Here is a 25,225-nt window from a genome sequence, read left to right on the forward strand (position 1 = left end):
GACAAGACAATACTTCTTTTTTTCACATTTATTCAACTCTATGAAATCCATACAAATAGTATGAAACGGATATGGTGGTGTAGGGAAACTCCCTTGCTTGGGCTTTAATGCCCCTTGTGCATGATGATTATTACAGATGTGGCATAACAAACAATTTTTTTTAGAGTAATTTGTAAATCCGTACGTCGTGAACACTTGGTTCACCAGCTGTACCAACCCCCCTGTTGAGACATGGCACTGCCCATGGCTCAAGAAAGCTGCATATCTAAACAAATTAGATGGCCATATTGGTTTCCCTTCTTTAGAGATGTACAGCCCCTTTTCGAGAATTGCTCCTCATTTTACCCATCTTTGTTTTTCAGTTTGCGTAGTAAGTGTTTGCATTGTCTTTAACATTTCTAAGTCTAAAATCTCAGAGGGTTGTAGTTCCTCATTCAAAAGAAATACTTCTGAAGCTGCCTGCTTTGCAGCTGTATCAGCTCTCACATTACCTTTTGAAATCCTGTCCTGTTGCTTGGTATGAGCTGTGCATTTACAAATAGCTACTTTCTGAGGTAACTGAATAGATTCTAAAAGATCTAAAATAAACTGTGCATGATTGATTGGTTTGCCAGTAGATGTTATCATTCCTCGATTTTTCCACTGTTGCGCAAAAACATGTACAGTAGAAAAAGCATACTGGCTGTCAGTAAAAATGTTTACACATTTGTCCTTTGCTAAGGTACATGCCCATGTCAAGGCAATCAATTCTGCTGCCTGTGCAGATAAACTATGTAGTAAAGATTTTGCTTCTATAATGTCTGTGTCAGAAACTACTGCAGATCCTACTAGGTTCTGTCCTGCAGGACCCCTTTTGCATGAGCCGTCCACATAGTATGTCACCTCGGCATCATCCAAGGGAACATCCGTAAGGTCTTTACTAGGCAGTGTCTTTTGCTCAATCACCTGCAGGCAGCTGTGTGGTGTGCCATCTGCAGGGGTTGGGAGCAAGGTAGAAGGGTTCAAAGTCATACATCGTTCAATTGTCATATGAGGTTGGCTCAACAATATAGTCATACAGGAAAGATGCCTAGCAGGGGCAAGATATGCTACCTTCTCTTGCAGTAAAATAATCGCGACTGCATGATGCACTCTCAATGTGAGAGGGTGGAACAACACTACTGAGGCCGAAGCCTGTACTGCCATTGCAGCTGCAACTACTGCTTGTACACAGTGAGGTAAAGACTGTGCCACTGGGTCCAGTTGTGATGAATAATAAGCAATAGGGCATTGCTTGTCCCCATGCTGCTGTGTTAACACTGATGTCATATAACCTCGCTTACAATTTACAGTTTGGAAAAAACATTTATGATAGTTTGGTAATCCCAAAACTAATGAGGACGCTATTAACTGTTTCAGTTTGCAGAAAGCAGATTCTGCTTCTGGTGTCCTTTGTATCAAATCCTGTGCTGCCATAGGCTTTTTATAAATCAGGTTAGTCAATGGTGCAGATTCCAAGGCATAGTTTGGAATCCAACTCCGACAAAAATTAGTCGTACCCAGGAAGGGCATCATTTCCTTCTTGGTAGTGGGTTTTGGTGCTTGCAAAATCGCTATTTTTCTGTCCTCATCTAATGTCCTACCTTCCTTAGATATTACATATCCTAGGTATTTAACTTGTTTTTTCCAAAGCTGCAGTTTATTTTTGTTTACTTTATGTCCTTCAGTGGCTAAAAATTGTAATAGCGCTATGGTATCTTCTTTACAATCTTGCTGGGTGGGGGACGCCAGCAGGATATCATCAACATAAAGCAAAATCTGACTACCTATTGGTGGGGTAAATCCCGCCAAGTTGCTTGCCATTTCTTGTGAGAATATTGTTGGACTTTCACAATACCCCTGTGGTAGTCACGTATATGTATACCTTTTCCTCTGAAATGTGAATGCAAACCAATGCTGGCTGTCAGGGTGTATCAGTATTGAAAAGAACGCATTGCTGATATCTACCACAGAAAAATATTTCTGTTGAGGTTTTAAATCATTCAACAGGGTGTGTGGGTCTGGCACCATAGGTGCCCTTGGTATTACTGCGTCATTTACAGCTTGTAAATCTTGGACCATATGCCACTCTCCATTCACTTTCTTAACAGGAAATAAGGGTGTGTTACATGGTGAATCGGGAGATTCTACCAGCACCCCTTCCTTGAGTAAAGCTGCTATAATAGGTTTGATTCCTACCTCTGCGTCTTTTCTCAAGGGATAATGTCTCTTTTGTGGTCTAAATGCTGACTTTGGTGCAATAGTAACTGGTCCTGCTGTACGAATAAGTCCTACATCTGATTTTCCTGTCGACCAGAGGTTTTCTGGTATATTCTGTAAGGCATTCTCTTCCTCCTTCAATAGGAGTGCTAATCAGCTGTCTTTGCTAGACTGCAAGTATACAGCTAGGTGGGTCTGAGTTATCCAATTCAGCTTCTGCATTTGTATTCCTTGTTCTGACAGTTCTAACTCTGTCTGTTTTCCCATCTCGTGACTTTTTCTCCTAAGTCTACCCATTTTACATTCTTGTCCTTAGTTAAGCTAACGTGGTAATTGATTAGATTTATAGAGTGCAAAGAACTCCTGGGGCAATGAACAGCTGGCTACACTGTTCCCTTCTGTGTCCCAGTACAGATTACGTAATACCAATCTGTTTGCACAATTTCTAAACAATTCTTGCTCATATTCCTTATCAGGTCCTGGTGTATTGCAATAATACAGAGTACAGTGCAACAAATGCTGTTTATCAATGTCAAGGGAGGGGAACTTGCTGATGGCTATGTTCATCAACTCCTCAGTCACCGCCCCTGGACCCGTCATAACCAAGTCCTGGCTGTACCAATAAAACATTTCACCCTCCGATTGCACTGCAAAGGTATCAATTTGTCACTGGGCTTCCATACCCTGCATAGTCGGAACTACTGCTATACCAAATAGCTGCATAAGGTCTCTGCCCAAGATGCTTACTGGGCATTTTGCAGAAACAACAATTTTGCTTTTCTGGGTCAATCCTGAAACTGGATCAGTTATCACAATATTATGGGGGGGGGCTCCCGATACAGCTGTCCATTAGTTGCTTTCACTAATATGTAATCAGGTGACTGAATTCTCTGGCAGTTTGGAGGGATGTACCAGGGTCCATGATGCCCCTGAGTCACACAAGAATCTGACTTCCCTCCCTTCTACCAGGAGTGTAACTTCTGGTTTTGTGTCTGCTAAATAGAGTTCTAAGCTCAATAAAGCCAAATCCAATATTTCATTTTCTTCACTATCCGTGACTTCTTGCATTTCCTCTACTTCTTCTGACACATTCTCTACTCCCTCTATCACATACTCATTTGTTGTTTCTCCGCTATCCCCTTCTAGTGATTCCTGACTACCATATAGTCAGTCCTCACCCTCCTTATCCTCCGTGGTTGCCTTCTTGCTTTTCTTGCAATCCCTTGCCAAGTGTCCTTTCTTACCGCATTTAAAACATTCACCCCTTTTCTTTCGCCCTTCAAAGTCCTCTGATCGTTGATCAGATTGTTTGTTTCCCTGGGCATTTTTCTTGCCCTTTTTCCCGGACTGTACTACATATACTTCTGCTCCATCTTCTACAGAAAATACTTGGGCTTTCTTTTTCTTTTTGCTATTAAAATGCCTTTCAACATGCCTAGCATATTCAAGCAATGACTGTAACCTGCTTGTACGATGATCTACCATATGTTTTGTAATAAAGCTGCTTATAGGTGCAATGCTGCCTTTCAAAAATGCATTCTTTAACTGCTGCTCGTATGGGGAATTGTGTGTCTGATCTTCAGGAACCTGCATTCCACAATGTTTATTAAAACATTCTAATAGTCTGGTATAATATCGGTCAATAGCTACACCTTCCTGTTGGATGCATTGATTAATGCAAGTCCAGTCTGCCCTAGGCTTCCATTTCTCAGAGATTCGGTCTGTAAGACCTTTCACTCTGTTGTCTAATTCTGCGCTGCTATGTGGGAGGGGCCTGAGCGCAATATCACGGGGATTTCAGTCGCCACTAATTATGTGCCAATCTGGTCCCACAATTTGTCTGACTACTTTTTCTACCTCTTCTCCATGTAAATTATAACTCAGCCTCATTCCTTGCAAATCTTCTAAGAACTTTCTAAAATTAACTTTTGGATGGGGAATTCCCTCAGTGGCTTTCTGGATGTCTTCCGGAGTCCGGGGTCTATACACTAGAATAGTTGGGTCCTGACCTTCTTGCCATGCCTGAGGATTAGGCACTTCTATAAGTGGGCATATTTCTTCTTCACTCATAAATCGTGAATTTCTACCCATTTGATATAACTCAATGTCCCCTTTTGAGTTTCCTGCCCATGTTCGAGACCTGGTCTCAACGGGATCTCTAACAAACGGTTTCGCTTTTGTAATATCTCTACTTGCAATGACAGCAGGATATTGCAGGGGTGGACTAATTTGTTCACTTGCCTTATATACTGGTAAAGGAGGCGGAGGGGCTGACGCTATTACCAAGTTATTGTCCTCCTTATCTAAAAACTTTGCTTTTGAATTATTATTCTTTTGTTCCCTTCAGTTTACTTCCTCAATCCACCTGTGTGCCTGAGGAATTCCTAATTGACGTTGCTTTTTTACCCGACCTCTAGAATTGGTTTTAAGCTGTTTGACAAGTTTGACAAGTGAGGATTTCTCTAGTTTACCATCAAATTCATACTTATTAACCCATTTTGAGTAGTATTTAATATTATCAGCACGCTTTGACTGCATGTTATTTCGTGTCTTCGGTTAACGGCGGATTTTGGGACCTTTTTGTACAATTATTACCCATTTTGTTCTACCCTTTTAATCATTACGTAACACCTTATTTTTAACATGGTACCACGGATATTTTTATAGTCTCTTCAGAATGACTGCCTACCTACTCTGTTTCCCTGATCTATGACAAGACAGTAATCTTTCTGTCCCTGACTTAAAAATAAAGTCTTAACAGAACAAATACAAATCTAGTCCCTCATCTAAAACAGAAAAAGAAGGTAGATTCACATTACCTGAGCCTTCGTGATTGATCAGCTGGTTCGAGTAAACCCATCCTTCAGTCGCAGATCAGAAAGTGGCTGGCCTCTTTTGTACGACAATTCAGTTGGAGGACTTTTCAAGTAAGAAGAACCGATGTGGTTTCTTCTCCGTACGGTTTCAAGCCACCTGGCCTGTCTGATCCGAGGCGAAGTGAAGGTTTCCAGTCCGAAGGACCAATCTGTCAAAGGAAAAAACTTCAAAGACCAGTACACGTAAGGTTCAGTTAAGGCACTTTAATTTACTTGCAGCAAGGAGACAGAATCATGCAAATACAAGGATTTGTCTAACTACTAACAGGAAGTATGGTCATTCTTATACTGTTTTACAAGACATGGCCTTCTAAGCTGACGTAATCAAACACAACTTTTAGCATTGTTCTACAGCAGATGTTACTTCAGATTTTCTGCTGACATGACTAGATTTGTGAGAAACGTTTCAGAAAAACAACCTGGCCTTGGTGATCATTAATCCGTTTACAAGCGTCTATTGTACAGTGTTACTTTTCAAGGTACTTTTCTAATACAGATACAAGCAAATGCTGATTGCAGTTCATATTTTCAAGCAGGCTTTGTACTAATTATCTGTAACTTCTATAGCTGTGTATTTTCTCATGGCACAGCAGAACTTCTTGTCTAAGTTTCATACAAGTAGTATTGCTCTATTCATTATTTTCCTAACGCAAGCAGAAATCACCTGCTTCTCAGTATATTTCCAAGGCACAAGCAAGATTTTAGCTAACAGTACAAGGTCAGAAAGCAACTGCAGTTTGTACAGATTTATGCAGTATGAAATAGAATAAATGTGTTAACTCTTTTTAAGCTTCTAAATGCACTAAGCATATTGCTAATACACACATTAATACATATTTTTCTAACAGGCCCCAACACTCTGGAGAGGACAATGTGTAAAGGTGTGTCATGGCTGTGATAACAGGTGTATAATGGCTGGTATGCATGGAAACTCAAAACGGGTGTGCTGGAGAAACTATGGATATGCGATTATGGAAACAGGAGTGCTAGGGTACGTTGCACCAGTTGCAATGGAGCAGCCCGTAGAGGTCAGCTAGTACGTAGGTGCGATTCCCAGATAGAGCATCGTCTGCGTGGAGACATGCGTGAATGGGCGTATCGTTGACGGACGTTGTGCGTTAGGGCTGGCAGCCCAGCACGTAAAACCTAAATGCCACCTGTGACAACCCCAAACCAGGAAAAGCAGAAAGACACAACTACATGCAGACATCAATATGTTGACGTACAATCTCAGTAACACAAACACTCATTCTATTAACATTAATAATATGAATGTGCACAGAAACAAACACAGTAGCAGGAATAACAGGCTGCACATACAAGTAATAGGTCGAATGACACTATTACATCACACTTATCAGCGGCACCCCAGACATGAAAAATGCGTGACATCTGTCCGCTATATAACGTGCAGTATACTGATCACAAGTTCACCGGAGTGAAGTGTCGGTGTCATAATGACTTAGGCAATAGTATGCTGTTGAAGCAGAGATAAAACCCAAAACGCATGTGTAAGTGTCTATGTCCGGGAAATGTATAGGTTAACGGACACACAGATGTATATATAGATAAAAACGTATATATATATATATATATATATATATATATATATATATATATATATATATATATAGATTTGTATACACATATACATTTATACAGATATATATATATATATATATATATATATATATATATATATATATATATATTTATACACACACACAAAGATATACTACAGATATATCTAGATAGATATATATATACACAAACAACAGGTATTGATATATACATATACACACAAACCAAATATGTCATTGTAGATATACACATGTACATAACTAGGTTACTTTACAGCAATTAGGGGTAACATATATACAGCCTGGGCATATGTGACTGGGAGGTCCAATAAATAAACGTTGTACCCCCCACACCGCCCAGCTAGGCTGGTCAGACATACAGACAGGCAATAAAGATTACTACACTGCTGCTGTCCAAAACACCAGCAGGAAAGTAGCAGTGAGAGAGACGTGCAAGGTCTACACTTTAAACATGGATAACGGTGTCCCTTGCGGGACCCCAAAAAGTGAGTGCATGTGTCAACCTGTTGTCATCGATGCGAGCAGGATGTAGGTGTACATGGAACAGTAGGTTGTGCAAGTGTGATAATACATGGGTTGACAAAACATACGACATGTGTCCCGAGACAGGGAGAGTGGGCAATGTGTAGGGGTGTGCTCATACCCCAGCTGCGCTCACAGTAAGTATATGTCATGAGTGCTGTAGAGGGATGCCAGGTAGGCGGACCATGGGTATGCAATAATGGGCTTATGTGTGCAGGTGCTGGTTGGCAGAGATGTAGTAGGCCCGCCCAGTGGAAGTCATTAATATTCCTATGTGGGCATAGCAGACGCCTATACATCCCAAACCTGAAGAGTACATCTACCGGATATTCTGTAAACCATCGGGGGAATACATTGAGACCAAATCAGTGCCGTGTACCCGATTAGCATGGATGTCCATAGTTATGAATCAGAATGTAACAAAGTCAAAATAAACACTTCCAGAACTAGTGATATTAGGTGGACAGGTGGCAGAATGCAGGTAATGACAGATGACATGTATGAGTCATAAACGGCATGTACCTCGACAAACGTGAATGAATACATATGCTCTGTGACTGTCAATGTGTCTGGTTAATAGAACCAATCATCTAAATGTGTCCCACAGGGTGTTATGCAGTGTTCCTGATGCAGTGTTCATTCTACCCCATTGGTATGTGAGGTCTGCTAGTGACGGAAAGTGCATAATTTGATGACCACCTCAGGTAGATGATAGCATAATAGATGAGGTTCCACACCCGTACGCCTTTGAGTGAGTGACACATCTGTCTGGGCAGTTGTGTCCTGCAAAATGAATATTATGGCACATGGCCTGTGTGTTCGGGAAAGGAGGCCATATATTGTGTGTAGTGGTGTCAGAAATTAATTTGTTGTATCAGAAATAGCTACATGTAATAGGAAACAGTATTAGCAATTATAATGCTACAAGAATAACCTTAATGTATGCAAACCGTGGAAGTAGTCAGTTTACAACTGGCTGTGGGTATGTGTTGCCTTGACACATGTGATAGCTCTACATATAGGATCTATAGGGCCGCCACCATTCTGAATGGCCAAAACGGGACCTGCTCTGTAGAAATGTCAGACGTATCAGGGCAGAACATACCTACAGCCATGCATAGTACAGCAATATACATATCATCACAAATCAAAGCGTAGTCTAGCAGCTGTAAAGTTGCTTATGCTACTACATATAACATATCAACGTGTCAGGTATACAAGACCTGTAACAAGCAACCACTACAGACATGTAGAATATGAGAATGTCCCCTAATCAGGACAGTTGCAATGGCTAGAGTATCATCACATGACATATTCCTAATGAGGGACTGTCCCATGCAAAGTGGGAAAGGTGTTATTCCTACAGTCTCCCGTCGTGCAATCTGAAAAGTGGAAAACGTGCAGTAGGTATGCGGTAGCATGACTTGCCGGACAGCTGCGTTAACAAAATCATATTCACATGTCAACATTGCAGAGTATCGGTTCCCATGTATCAGGCAGATGGGATCAGATCGTATGAGGAACATGCATATAATATGATTATGTCACTGGACAGGCCGCAGATTCGGTACAGTCGAACGCCTGCCGTCGCTAAATGGTTAGACATACCCGATACTGTAGTCATGTAGTCCGATGTAATACGCATCACAAGAGATCGCACACACCCAGCGTGAGTGACAAATGTAAACAGAAATGTTGGTGAGCGAGTGGCTGTAAGCGTGTTTGTCTACCAGTATACCAGTAGTGCACTGTCAAAGAAATGTGGAGTCTAAATGGGTAAAAGGTGCTGTAACCAGAGATCAGCAGTGCTTAACACTGTGCAAACCCACGCACAACTGCTCCCACCTGCTGGAATGTGCCTTACCAAGTCCATATCCAAAGGCGTTGGTCTGTCCGCAAACAAAGAACCACCCTATTCACGTGTTGGTAGCAGTACCCTGCGCATAGCTCATGTGAATTAACAATAGACCATGGCATATGTACACACAATAGATTACACACACACCATGCAGCACAGTCATCCAACAGTATAGCAATGTACTGGCAGATATGTCCGGACCACTGGTGTATGCATGCCTGGCCGTCCTGTGTGCCAGTGTGTGAGCATGCCCAGTATAACTGTTATGCATGTTGTCGACCGACATTACCATCATACCGTCATGTGTGTGAGCATGCCAAGTATGGACAACTGTATCGCATGTATCACATGTCCAGATAGTCAGTACTGTGTTGCTGACCCCTCTGTTCTACACAGACAAGTGTCATGCTGTGTCTGCAGGGTAGCTAATGGTCATGTGGCATTGACAGTTGCTACATGTCTGTATAGCATGGGGGGACATCCAACCGCATCCACAGTCCTACACAGCACAGTGGGTGGTGCACATGACTCTCACATGTGTAGGTTGGATGGGGGGCACAGCTGACAGTTGTACACATCTGCCGCTACTGTACTGGTATGCCAGGTACTCTATGTCAGTGTGTGGACCTACCTAAATTGCCGGTTGGAGGGATACCAGTGTACGTCAGATCCCAGCGTTAAATACCAGCACAGTGGTGTTGGACATCCTAGCTTTCACAACCTACATCAAACTGCCTGGCCTGCTGTAGTCTGTGTGTGTCTTTGGGGGTTGGGGTCATTCATTGGGCATATCCATAGGCCATTGTATATCATTTGTCTGTATTGGTCCACACCTGTCCAGCTGCATGGAACGTGTGTGGGCTGTATGGACACACATGATGTTCATCCCATAATCTGCAGTGGGTTCGGACACCCTGTGTACTACTGGCTACCATTGTGACCCCCGTATGTGCTACAGATGTCATGGTGCCACTATGGACGTGTACTGTCTGCTGCCCTAACAGTCGGCCACCAAGGTCTCTTGTATGCTCACATACATACCATAGCAATGGGTAAATACACATTCTAATACAACTGCCAATTTTTAGGTCGATAGACATAGCCTGGGGGTGTTCTGGACCTGAGGACGGTACTGGAGAGCTGCCTATGTCGGATGCACACAGTGCACCTCCTATACATGGCCGAGCACAGGTAGTGTCATGTTTGGCATCCATTGTACTGTGTGCGGGTCAGAGAGGGGACATCTCTGGGTACCTACTGTGTCAGTGCATATGCCTTGTGTTGCCTCTTTGCCAAGGGCAGGTCATACTGTGCACGGCCTTTCGCCGACTGGGCCCTGCTCAGGTAGTTCCTTCGCCAAGTCACACTGTGCCTGTACAGGCCTTGGCAGTAGTGTTGGGCCGTGTGGCCCTGCCCCATGCTGTTCCTGCAGCAACTGTTACTGCAGGATCAGAATGTGTAGCATAGTAAATACCATAACAAATTGTGTGCATGTAGCTAGTGAATACTGCAGGGCTCCACCGGATGTGTCCGGATACCAGAACCGTGAACTGAGCATCCCAAACACATGCTCAATTACATGTCCTGCCTGTGCATCCGCCTCATTATGGTGTGAGTGTTCAGGTGTGTGTGCATTGCTGCTGGTTGTCATCAGCCACGACACCAGTGGTTACCCAGCATCCCCCACTAGGACACTGTAGGGGATGTCCATATTGGCAAAGGTGTGGTACAGCTGTGTCAGAAGCCATATATCGGAATCATCATAGCTTCCAGGGCAGACAGCACACACATTCAATCTAATGCCCTGGCCATCGCATATGGCCTAGCTGTTGGAGGGTATGCCTCTGCAGTGACTGTAGGCCCTACCCCGCTCACCGGGTGGTGCTTTGATGTGTACGTGTGTGCAGGCTATAGCACTCAGTACCCCAGGGTAGTCATCCATGTGGTTGAAGAGATGCATATTGCTGGTCTACTAATCACGTGTGTTGAGGACATGTACGTGCTCACTAGCATGTGTTGACATGGCGTCTGTGAACTGGCACAATACTCTGGATGCAGATGCCTGTGAGATCCCCATGATATCCCCAGTTGTGCTGTGTGAGGTACCTGTGGCTAGTATACCCAGGCCAACACAAACCATGGTATCCACTGTGATGGGTTTCCCTCTGCCTGTTTGATGTGTCAGGTGTGGCAGGCACAAGTCAACAAGCCGCTGTAGGAGGTCTCTGTCCACCCCATAGTGCTCCACCATCCCCATCTCATGTAGCCCCTGGTAAGTCACCCTGGGTCTATAAAGTCTTATGTCACCCCAGTAAAGGATGTTCGGCAGCATACACATCCTCACTGCCCTCAGCCTCCTGCACATGTTGGTCTATGTTGCCTGCTGCAGCCCTTCTCATTTGGTTGGACTGTGTCGTGAAATGTCCCCGCAGGTATACACCGGTGGTGTAGAGTGTGGAAGAAACCTGTGTGTATAATGCTTGCTCACATTACCGTACTGTTCAGGTGCGGGCTGGCCATGTCATCTGCTGATTGTGCTGATTATCACCTGTTTGTGCAGCCTGTACACCCTGACAACTCCACCACTGCTGTTGTTCCCTCCCAATGTCACCAGGCAAGTATAGACACACCCCTAGCTAAGGCATGCTAAGACAGGAGCACTCCCAAGGCACAGTTCTGCAATGTACGTACAGTATGCGTGACCCCCCTCCCATGCTGTCAACTATATTCGAGCCCTGCACCCGGCTAACTACACACATACACTCCAGGTATCTGCATCACACTCTGGGGATAAATGGGATACATCATTGTCAACCTCATCTGCATAGTATAGTCTCCTAGTGAATAGTTATATGACCCATACCAAACCTCCAAATTAATAACCACTGCTTAGTGTCGCTCAGATCCATACACAACTGGTAACAGGTACCTTACTATCACCATATTCGATGTCCCATGGTCTTCCCAGCAACAAAATAACCGGTGTCTACACGACTACAACCCGGGACCCTGCACACAACAGACGATGTGCATTACCACTACGCCATGGCAGCTACACATACATCCCAGGTTATCACATACAGATCATCCGGCACAAACATTCAATAGTGCTGATGTCCCCAGACATATATGTTTATATCTATGTCTATCTCTCTATATCTACATATATCATATATATTATTTGTATACATATATATACATAGATATACATACACACATATACATGTACACACATATGTAGATATTGCATTTATATCACAACAACGGACCACATGACAGCAAAGCATTAGACAGGCATGAAAAGGAAACTACATGTGCCACCTGCATCATGTAGTGTTGTTACTATCAAGGCATGTGTGTTCTGTTGCGTCACATGGGTCAGACTGTATTAAGGGTAAGAGTAGGGCTGCTGATGTTTACTCACCAGACCTGTTGGCGAATGTATGTGTTGACAGCCCAGCGTCTTGGCAGAATATGTGGGCTGTGGACACTATATAGGTCAGCAACAAAACACACTGAACACATCCCGCAGCTAGCCACCCACAGATATCACATAGGGTATAACTGCCAAACACACACACCTGCCATGCTGTGGAATTGAGCACCTACCTGCATAGTCTACCACACTACAGCATTACGCAGTAACAGTACGCGCTACCGAGTTTCAGCATTACTGCACTCCCAGAGGCATACTTCTAGGTGGATGACATCATCAGCAAAGGCAAAGATGCCGATAGGGAATGTATGGAGAGGGAGCCGTCTAAAAGCATTACTCTGTCCCCAGGCAGCTGGAAACACACACACACACACACACACACACACACACACACACACACACACACACACACTTGGCAGGGCTGGGATTTGAACATACACCTAACTACCTTATCACACTACAGCATTATGCAGTTACAGAACACGCTACTGAGATTACTGGAACACAGCACTCCCAAAGGCATACTTCTAGGTGGATGACATCATCAGCAAAAACAAAGACGCCAATAGGGAATGTATGGAGAGTGAGCCATCTAAAAGCATTACTTTGTCCCCAGGCAGCTGGAAGCACACACACACACACACACACACACACACACACACACACACACACACACACACACACACACACACACATGCACACACACACACTTGGCAGGGCCGGGAGTTGAACATACACCTAACTACCTTATCACACTACAGCATTATGCAGTTACAGAATGCGCTACCGAGATTACTAGAACACAGCACTCCCGGAGGCATACTTCTAGGTGGATGACATCATCAGCAAAGGCAAAGATGCTGATAGGGAATGTATGGAGAGGGAGCAGTCTAAAAGCATATTATTGTCCCAAGGTAGACGTAGACAAACACACGGCAGTGGTGTGAGCGGGACAACTGCCTATCTACGGAGCACTATTACAACACTACATGGATACGAGACGCCCCACAGACAGTACACCCTTCAAGACAGTTCCAGTGTGTTCAATGTAGGAATCCATCCTGACGTGGGGTATGGACATCTGTTGCCTGGATGACCACTATCGCTATACAGGATTTCAATGGTCATTCCCATACACAGAGGCACATAACCGACACAAGGTGTCACTGGGCATGATCACACAATTAGTAGCACACATCCGTTTGGAATGTACTGTGTGTCCATCTACACAACGGCGTACTGGGCATGCTCACACACTTAGTAGTAGTGAAGGGCTGTCTTGTATGCACACGGATTCTAAACACGAAACGGCACAGTTTGAAATGTACTGTGTGTCCATCTACACAACGGCATACTGGGCATGCTCACACACTTAGTAGTAGCGAAGGGCTGTCTTGTATGCACATGGATTCTAAACATAGAAGGGCACAGTGTGTCGATAGTGAACATTGTTAGCACGAACGCTGCACTACACACATCTGACACCGGTCATCAGTGCTAGCTGTGTAGCGTTCATGATCACAGCTGACAATCCAGATCCAACAATGGGGAATACGGACATCTCTGCAGTGAGGAACACCTGGCATATGACACAGTTGTGCACAATAGCACTACCAACGTATACCTCAGATACAGACATGTGGGCCATAAGACCGTGATGGACCGCTCCAGGTGTTACTGTCTCCACATACATGAAGGCCACTCATATGTACTGACCAGTACACACTCAAGAGCCATCACAGATGTCTCAGGTGCAGATCACAGTAGTAAATGCCGTAGTCTACTATGTAGCCCTCGGACATCACCATGTCCTTGGACCAGCAACACACATCCATACATTACTACGCCACCATGTTACTCATGACCAGTGGACTGTACATGGGTCTACAGCAACTGTGCAGACTGCACATGTACTGACAGGGTTCTATCATATGGTATGCAATGCAATGATACCACAGTTCATAACCAGGTCGGCTCTACACATAACAGGGGCCCTGGGTCTTACACAGCTGTAACAGATGACTGTCGCTAAACAACAGAAAACACTCATGTTTGGATGTGACATATATGTAATTGCAGTGGATATGTACATGGCCCACACACACACAACGCATATGTACATAGCAAAGCTTTTGCTGTCCTCTGTGCAGACAAGTGGCTACAGCAATCACACGCATGCACATGGAAGGTAGGTCCATGGCTGTTGAATGCTAACAGTACATAAGGTAGCAATGTTGACTGAGGTAACATTCCCTCTGTACTAGTTACCCATGACAACCAACATATCATACAACAGTCCATGTGTCATGTATGTCATCACACATGTCCACCAATTGCAATGCATACAAACATGGCTACATGACAGGAATGTAGGACCAACACACATGTACATGTAGTGGTGTGCATGCAGCTACCATGCATGTGCAGTAGCTGATGTATGTCGTTCATCTGTGTCTAACTACAACATGCAGTTGCAATGCAGCCCTATCATTGACACTGACAGTACAGTAGGATGTACATCAGGTATGGATGGATGTGTGTACATAAAGTGGTGGTCCACCTTTGCAGATGGATGTTTGCTGAGGACAGCTCACAGGTGTGTCCCAAGCTGTCCTACCATTACATGTTCAAACAGTACGCTATATTACTGTTACTTGAAGGTGAAGACATACAGCCTACACAGTGGTCAGGGTGTTACTGACTGTACATCACTTGACACCTGTAACACTTACATCCTCCCGTGTGCATATAGCAGCACAATTGCCAAAGGTAGCGTTGGTACACATAATGCGGCCAATACAGCTGCATGTCTGTCAGATGCATCATCATAATAGCAGGTGTTTGATTCACAGTACTGCCATGTGTGTTTGCTTTTGTGACCATATATGCCACGTATGGTGGGGAATACATCCCAATTGTTACACACCCCTGTACACTGTTGTAGAGATCTGTACATACTGCAGTGCAGAAAGCAAGACGTAGGCAGGGGTGGTGTGTGTATCACACACATGTCAGCTATCTGTATGTGAATGACATTTGTGGACTCCACAGTGTCTGTGTGTGTGTGTGTGTGTATGTATGTATGGCTGTCTGGTGCATGGAGTGAGGGTGTATGCTACCATACAGAACAGACAGGATCCCTAATCCCTCATGGTGATGTAGTCTACTACCCTGTTGATGCCATCGGTCTCAGCCTTACTGGCTACCTGTACATGTTCATTCTCTGTGTCGCGTTATGTGGGTGCACAGTACTGTGAAGGTGATTACCACATAGGCAGGGGTCCTCACCTCAACACTATCAAGTGTGCGTTATAGTGTTGTTGACCCCGTGAGTGTGGTCATGTTACTGTGTGTTTCTGTGTATGTCTGTGCATGTTCTCATCCTGTAATGTGACAGTGTATTACTGCTACACAGTGAGGCCTCATGTTTTCAACTGGCCTCTAACGTTGACATCAGCCAGACCGCTGTGTAAACCCCCTGCACTATGTCACCATACTTGTGATGTGACCCAGTATGGATGTCACGTCTCTAGCCACTGTAGCCTATTGAACAGCTCACATGCTTCTGGATCAGTAGATGTGTGGACATCTGTGGAATGGTAGCCTTTCTAACAGTGAAGTTGAGGCTATGTATAGCATGCTGGTATTGCCATACATGCCTATGAGTACTCCACATTTACACATGGGAAACTGCAAACACTGCTACTTATTGGCACATGCAAGTAGACCTTAAGGAAGGAAGCAGGGCATCATTACCAACATGCTGTTACTGTTGTTACCAAGACACAGACTGTGAACATACAACAATGCACTCTAGCTGCAAACACTGTAACGTAATGGCACATGCAATTAGACCTTAAGGAGGGAAGCAGGGCATCATTACCAACATGCTGTTACTGTTGTTACCAAGACACATACTGTGAACATATAACAATGCATTCTAAACCTGTACTACATGGTATGTCTGGGGCATGTCAACAGTACACAACAAATGTAATATACACTACTCACTATTCTGTTCACCCTGTGCATCAGACCATATGAGCATGTCCCTGCACCGATGGTGTGGATGACAGGGATGCAGCACAGGCATCATCATATGCACAGGGTGATAATGTTTGCCAGGGGCATAGGCTGCTCCAGTGGATGACATCATGTGTGTGGGTTAGGGCCAGTGATCTGATTGGACATGTGTGGTCATTATGCATGTGGGTGTTGCGGTGCCCTACAGATGTTTCTGCTGTGTGCGTGTGTGTGTCCACACAGTTCTGCCATGTGTCCAGCCTACACAGGGGTATTATTGACAGCTCCAGATTGTACAGACCAGGATGTACAGCTCACTGTGTCCAGCCATGGCCACATGACCTGTGCCTGCCAGGGGTTGCACGGGAACTACCAGGCAGAGGTACAGATTGGCTACTGTCCGATGACACATGTCCACTGGAACCGTGTCCCCACTGGGAATGTCCAGGGCCACGTCCACATGGCCTGCTGTGTCCTGGTGTGGACAGCGCAGCACCAGCTGCACTGCTACTGCTACCGGCACTGTGGGAGCGGGCATGTGAGGTGGCTCGTTCACGTTGACCTGCACCAGGTGGTGTAGCTGGTCTACGTCCACGTGGCCTATGCCTCACTCCTACCAGATGTTCCAGCACAGATAGCTCACGCTCGTGGATTGCCATGCCACGGTCAAGGATTCCAACCATGTCACCCAATCGCCTGTCCAGAACATCGGCGATCTGCTGTTGAGAATTTGCCAATGCCTAGATGTTGTTGTTTAAAGAATGGATAGCAGCCCTCTGAAGCCTCTGCCCTTCTGTGTTCTGCCATTCAGCACGTGCCTGTGCCGCCATTACAGTCTGGAACATGCGTCTGGTGACACCAGCTGCTGTGCTCTGTCCTGCAGGTGCACGTCTGCCAGAGGTCCTCCTACGAGCAGCACTGGCCACATGCCTGTGTGGCACATCTGCAGTCATTACACTGACACCATGGTGTGGAGACACACCTTCTGTAGCCACCACACATTCCTGTTCCAAGCTAACACACGCTGACTGTCCTTCCTCTATGGCCACTGGTGATGGGGTATGTGTTGGCATGAGTACTGTGTGTGGGGAAGAGGGGGACATAGCTGAGATGGCAACCATTGGCACAGATTCAGCCCCTGACAGCCCTGCCTGTACCTCATGCATATGTTCATCACTGCTAGTATCTGTGGGGACACTAACATCAGATGGACCGCAGGAGGGTAACGCACCTACATCACCTGTGAATGCAAAGAAAGACTCTACATTACAATAGACACACACAGACACACACAGACACACACAGACTCACTGACTCAACATGCATGTGATTTGACAGACGGCATGCAGCATGCATGTGATACAGCAGACGACATGGAGCTCAGACATTAATAGTGGTAGTTAGAATACCTCCCTGGGTTGCACACAACAGCAAGCAGGTGTCATATCAGAAGCCATGCAGTTCACACAATCATGGTAGTAAGCATGCATCCCTGTGTTACACCATGTGGACCAGCACAGGTTAACAGTACACATGGCTGATGTGACCTTGACATTGACATGTAGTATGACATGCAATCTGTGGGCATGTGCATTGACATGCATACATGTCTGACACAATGGTGACCTGACACATGTACAGCGGTGTAATGGGTATCACATTGCAGTGTTGTCTTTATGCCCTACAGATAGAAAGCACTTTTAGCAGATGTGCATGAGCATTGAAGGGTAGTATGAGGTGCCTACATTGCTATACAGTGTGAAGTACAGACACTGTGCCATTGCATGGCATCATGAGGCACCTATATTGCTATACAGTGTGTAATACACACACAGTGCATAGCCATGACTGCGTGCAAACACATGACATAACTACTGTAGATTGTGACCCATGTTGCTGAGGTGTATACACACTAAACCATGCTGTGTCATGTGGCAGGTCACTGGAAGACCTACGGATGACACCCCTGCACAACTACTAACATGTCTTAGCTGCCTGGAAACCGTGTCCACACATGGCAGACTTGTCAATACACCATGTCCCACATGACATTTATGTACCACACACACGAGGTGTATAGGCGTGACACAGCGGTTTGAACATTATCCATGACTGTATGACAGCTACAGGGTGCACTGTGCATGTTAACACATTCGCCTGTACAATAGCATATAGTATGCACATGTGTGCATACACAGGGTAGCAAACTATGGTATGTGGCATGTGTGTAAACATACCTTGCATATGATGTTACATTACATATTGTACAGTGACACATGCAACTAAATGGGATATAATAGTCATATGTGCATTAGTGACTTACCAGGCAACTCCAGGCTCAGTGGTTGTGGGACACCCACCTCCACGATGGCAGCTACTGTTTGTGGATGCTGTTCTGAGGGTGTCCCCATGCTGGCCAGTAGCTCCTCGGTGTGTGTGAGTGGGGGCTGGGTTGGTGGCCCACCACCTGTTCCACCTTGTTCCCTGGTGATTGCATTGGCACGCTGTTTTGCATGTTGTATTAGGTCCATGCAGTGTCTGCGCACCTGCTGGTAGGTGCGGTTATAGCCACCCACATCATTAACCCTCCTGCGTAGTTCCTGCCACAGGTCGTCACACTGCTTGGAATGCTGTGGCACATGGCTGAACAACACCTCATAGTTATCATGGAGGTACGGGATGAGGGCATCATCCTCCTGGCGGCTATATGCTGGCAGGCGTGAATGAGGCATTATCTGGAAGACATAATGATGGAGACAGGTCACAGTATCACAGAGATGTACAGAGATACAGCTGCACATACATGTGTATTAAATCTAGTACATATGAACAGTTATCTTTGCAAATCGTCATGACACTGACATGACTGACATGTTTGTGTCACACACATGTAACACCCGTTGTGCATTGGATATCATCACCATATATGTGTGTCACCTCATTACATTGCTCATACTCGATGTGAATGCTGTCTTGATGTGGGTATGTCTGTTTGTCTGTACTGGTGTTCTTACCTATCAGCACATGCCTGGATGTGTCCACAGTAATGCTGTTGACCTTGATGCTGTGTATATGTCACATATCAACACATACACTGCCTTAACGGACATGAGCAGTGACAGTGCACACATGCGCATGGAAACCATTACATGCATGTGTTTTGCCATATACATCTACATGGCACTGTACAGCAGTTCAACATCCTGCCATGTATCGCCTGTGTTGCACATGTGATACACATGGGACAATGGCTAGCCGGACATTATTCGCAGGGATGGTTATCAACCATGGCATGTACGGGCAAGGTTTTCTAGCTGTATCCAACAGCCATTTTGCCACCGCCAGGTGTATCAGTGCCACATTACTGATCCAGACAGTTAATGATACATCTACCATGTGGTCATCGCACCATGTTTGACAGTCCAGCATGTGGCGATCATTGTAGTAGGATGGTGGCTGTCCATGACGTATGTCTTTCAGATCAGGATATGTACGTGTAGCATGTCCAACATCACAGTGTAGCACATGTCTTTATGCAAGGTAGCCAGCATGCTGCATAGTGGAGGTAAGGATTGTGAAGGCTGGTATCGCCTATCCACGCATGGCCAATACCCCTGAAAGGTGATATGTGATCCGATATTGGTCACCCGAGTACTGAATATGCCTGTCCAATGATCTCCATGCTCATGGATGGCACCCTGTCATGACATGGTTGCCTTGTATGACTACCTAATAGGCCTGGAGACATCACCAGCTCGGGGAGGTGAACTGCACAGCACCATCCCTTACACACAGTGTCCATAATGTTGACTGCTGCCTAGGTGGTAGTTAATGGGTACAGGGTTATTCACCTAGCAGTGACAATGCTATTATCAGCTGTCAGATTGTGCACATATGTCACGCACCTCACCCACAAAGCCCATTCTGTATGTTATCCACAACACTGAGACAGCTATTGCTCCTAGGTCATGGCCATTTACATCCTTACATACGCAGATGCCTCCCATTTGTCTGTGTGATATGGGCTACAATGAGGGGGGAGTACAAAACATTAACCCTGTTTTACTGTAGCTGCCACTGGTGTGATATGCACATGTCACTCAGACACCTTTTGTAGTGTTGCTTCTGTCAACTGGCCACTGGTAGACCACGCCTGTGACATATGAAGGTACATCTAGTATACTCAGTGTAGCTGGAACACAGTATGGGTGATGTCCTATGACCTGTCACAGGTATGCTATGCAGTGTGAAATCATCTGTACTGTCATCTACATCTCTACTGCTAACATCTACGTTGGTAAAGGTTCATAGACTTGCAGACCATACTCAGCAGGGTAATAGTGCAGTGCCTCCAATTATGACTGGCGTCTCCGCTTGTGGGTTGCAGTGGGTTTATATTATCCAACACCTTATCTGTATTGCATATTCATGCTCAGCACTTGTTCAGAACATGTAAGCACTTCATGAGGTACTAATTACTATAGCACACATTCCAACTAATTTCTTACAGGTACACTGTCTGTCCTTACATTTCCAGCTTGCTTACAGTACAACAGCTGTTGTACACACGTAACTCACATATCATGTGAGACATGGTTGAATATACAGGCATGTCCAAGTGTCACTTACCAGTGTTATTGCCTGTCTATATGATGAATATGGCAAACATGAGGCAATAGAGCAATTATCTCATGTACACAGTCAATGCTCACCTCCCAACATACGACACTGCAGCCTGTGGGTGATGTACATATGTAGCCATGCTGGGGGTAATGCTCTCACCAACCCAGACTTTACCTGACATTCATGTGGGGACATTTAACATTTGCAACACACCCCACTCATCACATAGTCTCACTAGATCTCCACCACCACAGGCCACACATAGTATGACTACAACATTTGCAGAACCTCTCCATACTCTCTGTGTAGGCAACAGAGGCAGCCCCCATCACCAAACACACTATATTACTTATAGCCCACAGACTTATGTGTGCACGTCAACTACAGCCAATAGGGTGTTATAACCTACCCAACACACAGGTCATAGGTGACTCTGTAGGCGGTCACACTGATGTCCCACTCAGCAGGTTATACAAGGCGATGGTCGCTTACATCTGGCTGTCGGGTTACAGGATCCGCAACATAACCTATGCACCCATGCTACACCTCACTAGGTATGATTTGACTGTCATTCTCCATGTTAGTGTGACTGCCCTGAGATGTAACTTCCTGGACTACATGTGCAGGGACATGCAATAGCTCTCTGGTCTTGTAGGCCAGAAGGTATTGTCCAAGCCCTGAGAAGCATTCTGCATTCATCCAGACTGATACCACTGTACAAAGACTGAATGTTTCACTTCAACAGTTGCCTATGCTTTTGCTGTCATTCCACAGGCATCCAGTATCTGTCTGCTTTGAATGACATGGTCAACAAAACACGATGCTTTGGCACAGATGACCTGCACCTGTCAGCCCTGGGAGTACAGATAACATGTAAGGCTCTTGCTGCTCCTACACTGCCTGTCTTGGACAGTTTCCAATAACATTCACCACTAGAACAGGAACAGGCAAGCAAAACCTGGGGTACTGTTACTCAATGCTTGACATCTTCATCTCTAATGCACTCAGGCGAGGCACTCCTTATAATGGACCACTTCGATATCTCTGCAGTGACTGGAACCTGCCTCTAGGCTCTGGAGAGCACACCTGCACTGACAGGTTACACACAGATCACACTTTTCAGTCATGTAACCAGGACCGGAACACCCACGATGGAGTTGTATCCATATTTCACAAGGATGTACACACCTCCAGGCTGGTTCCTTAGCACAATGCATCAGAGGTGATCCACATGCAACTAACTGTGGCCAGATACACATTGTAACTTGCTACAGATTCCACAACATACCCCACGGTTACTGGCCCTCATTTCTTGGTGTACTGGACAGTAGGGTTCAGACAGGTACTACTGATGTGAGACTGACACTACCCCACACTTAACTGGGATGCCTACTCATGTACCGACACATTAGGCCACCGCTTTCTGGGATTCATAACCTCCACTCGGCTGGATCAACCCATACACACCAACACCAAGACCAACAATATCCTAGGCATGGACATTACCAGCATGTGACTGGTGTTCCACACCTGGGGTTATCCCCTCGTTGGTAGTTTCCGAACATATGCTAATCACCCTTGTTATCCACATCCCGGCATCACACCCTTCAAGGAATACACAGTAGAAGATTTCTACAATGCCTACTTCAGACATCTTATGACAGCAGTAGTAAACGTCATGACACCCATGCAGATGGACAATGCACTTACAAATGCTGAAACATACACCAGTGCACTTCATTAGCACTTACATGACTGCATGGATCATGCTATCCCAAACAGAGCCATGATGGTACCCACCAGATAATGGACGCCACTGTGGGGGTCCAGTTCCATGCACATAATGTACAACAGAAGGTGGTGGCTGTTGCAAAGTGGAGTACAATCCTATGGGTGGGGTAGCTCACTGGTCAGCCTCAGTAGGAATCCGGGATCCCTTATCACATCCTCCAAATCTAGCTACATAAACATTACTGTGACACATTCCAAGGACTACCACAAAGCATTATGGAGGTATGTCAGTACTCAGTGGCAATACCCACATCTGCTCTGACATACGACAGTTAGGCAGGAACATTACAGACCGACTGCTATTGGCAACATCCTGGCAGATAGGTTCAATGCTAACTTTACACCCTCTCACTCCCTACAGGGCCAAAATCCATACAGGAACAATACAGAGTCCCTGCAGTCACAACTACGCAGTTCCAACCTGCACTCGCTAAGGCCTGGAACACAGACTCCATGTGACGGTCCAACATCCCAGGCTGTGATTTACACAAACCTCAGAATGACATGTCTCCCCACTTGGCCACCAGATTCAGTAATAGCCTTGTATCAGACATTGTGGCCCCTGAATGGCACACAGCAACAGTCATCACACTCCACACTGGTGGCACCACAATGAACCACAGGAACTATTGCCCTATATGCCTGACTGGACTGTTCTGCAAGGCTATGGGGCACATCATCATGGAAGTCATTCACAGAGACATTGGTGGCCTCCAGACCTTTGATGCCACCTGGCTTGGATTTGTTAGGGCCAGACCATGGTGGACTCCTTTGATGCAGTTACCAGGGTAGTTGATGATGGTAAGGGGGTCCACACAGCCTACATTGTCCTCTCATTGGCTTTCAGCACTGTTCTCCAGTCTGGTATTGACAACATACACATCCACCTGCACATCAACCCCTACGTCTCGGGATGTTATGCAAAGTGGCTCACGAACAGGACCCATATAATGAGGGTAGCATACCGTGGTACCTACAGTAATTCAGTTACACTTGGCATACCACAGTCCTCGGTCATAGGGCCCCTCATGTTCAGTATATGCTTCCCTGAGGTACTGGCTAGCACAGAGGGACTTTCCCTGAATAGGTTTCCAGACGACTGCAAACAAGGATCCATGATTGATCCACCAGCTGATACAGACACCCTCCATATGGGTGTCACTGTGACGGATACCTGATGTCAATAACATGGCCTCAAGCTGCATAACACAAGGTGCATAGACATCCCCTTTGGATTACACCAATCACCCACTGACTGTCACATAGGTGGTAGTCCCCTGCATACATGTGACATTATATGGGATCTTAGTACACACGCATATAGCACCCACTCCTTTGATAACCATATTGCCAATGTGGAGTGGATATCCTTCCATGTGGCCACCCTTATCTGTAATGGGTTTGTAGCTGGAACAAAGGCACCCATTGTACCTCTATACTCCTGACATATGACACAGGTTCAGGGGTACAACACCCCTTTTGGGGTGTACCTTATGGAACAGCAACGGCTTTACATACCACAACATTAACACACCATGAGGATTATTGACCTCCGAAGGATGACGTATGCGGCACAACTACGGACACCATGACTGTACACATTTGCATACTGCATACTCAGGGGTGACCTCTGCTGAACATACAGGGCCCATGTCCACAACAATATTTATGGATATACTCCACATAAGCAACATAAGCAAAGGCCACTGAGAGCAACATGCTCATGGATATGTGCACAAATGCAATGATGAGTGGGACGTGCTTGAGCGATACATTCCTGAACCAGACACTCACCATGCTTTGGAACATGATTCCTATGTACATCAAGCAGGGACACTCACTAGCACTCTTCATGAGATACCTCGATGGGTGGATGGGAGACACACATGTATGCCAGGGATCACTGCAGTGGCTGTACTGTACACAGGTGCAGGTAACACATGGCTCTGCTGTTCACAGACAGGACACTACCCTAAGGAGGTGCCGCCGGTGAAAACACTGTCGTTGGGCTTACACATGGACTTGGCCAGACAGCATAGTACCTCACTATGAACCTGTGAAGCTATTACATGTCCTTTGTGCATGGATAATTGAGTAGCTCTTCCATTTCAGTTAGCTATCATGCTGTTACAGTGTCCCGTGACTACAAGCCATATGTATCCTGTTATTGTGAATTCTACATGCCAATAGATGATACCCTTTGTTTGCATGATATAACAGTTATGCTGTGTAAAATATCTGACATATCTACCTACAA

Source organism: Protopterus annectens, chromosome 5.part0 (genome assembly GCF_019279795.1).
Source record: "Protopterus annectens isolate FY-2018-M chromosome 5.part0, PAN1.0, whole genome shotgun sequence".
NCBI classification, from domain to species: domain Eukaryota; kingdom Metazoa; phylum Chordata; order Ceratodontiformes; family Protopteridae; genus Protopterus; species Protopterus annectens.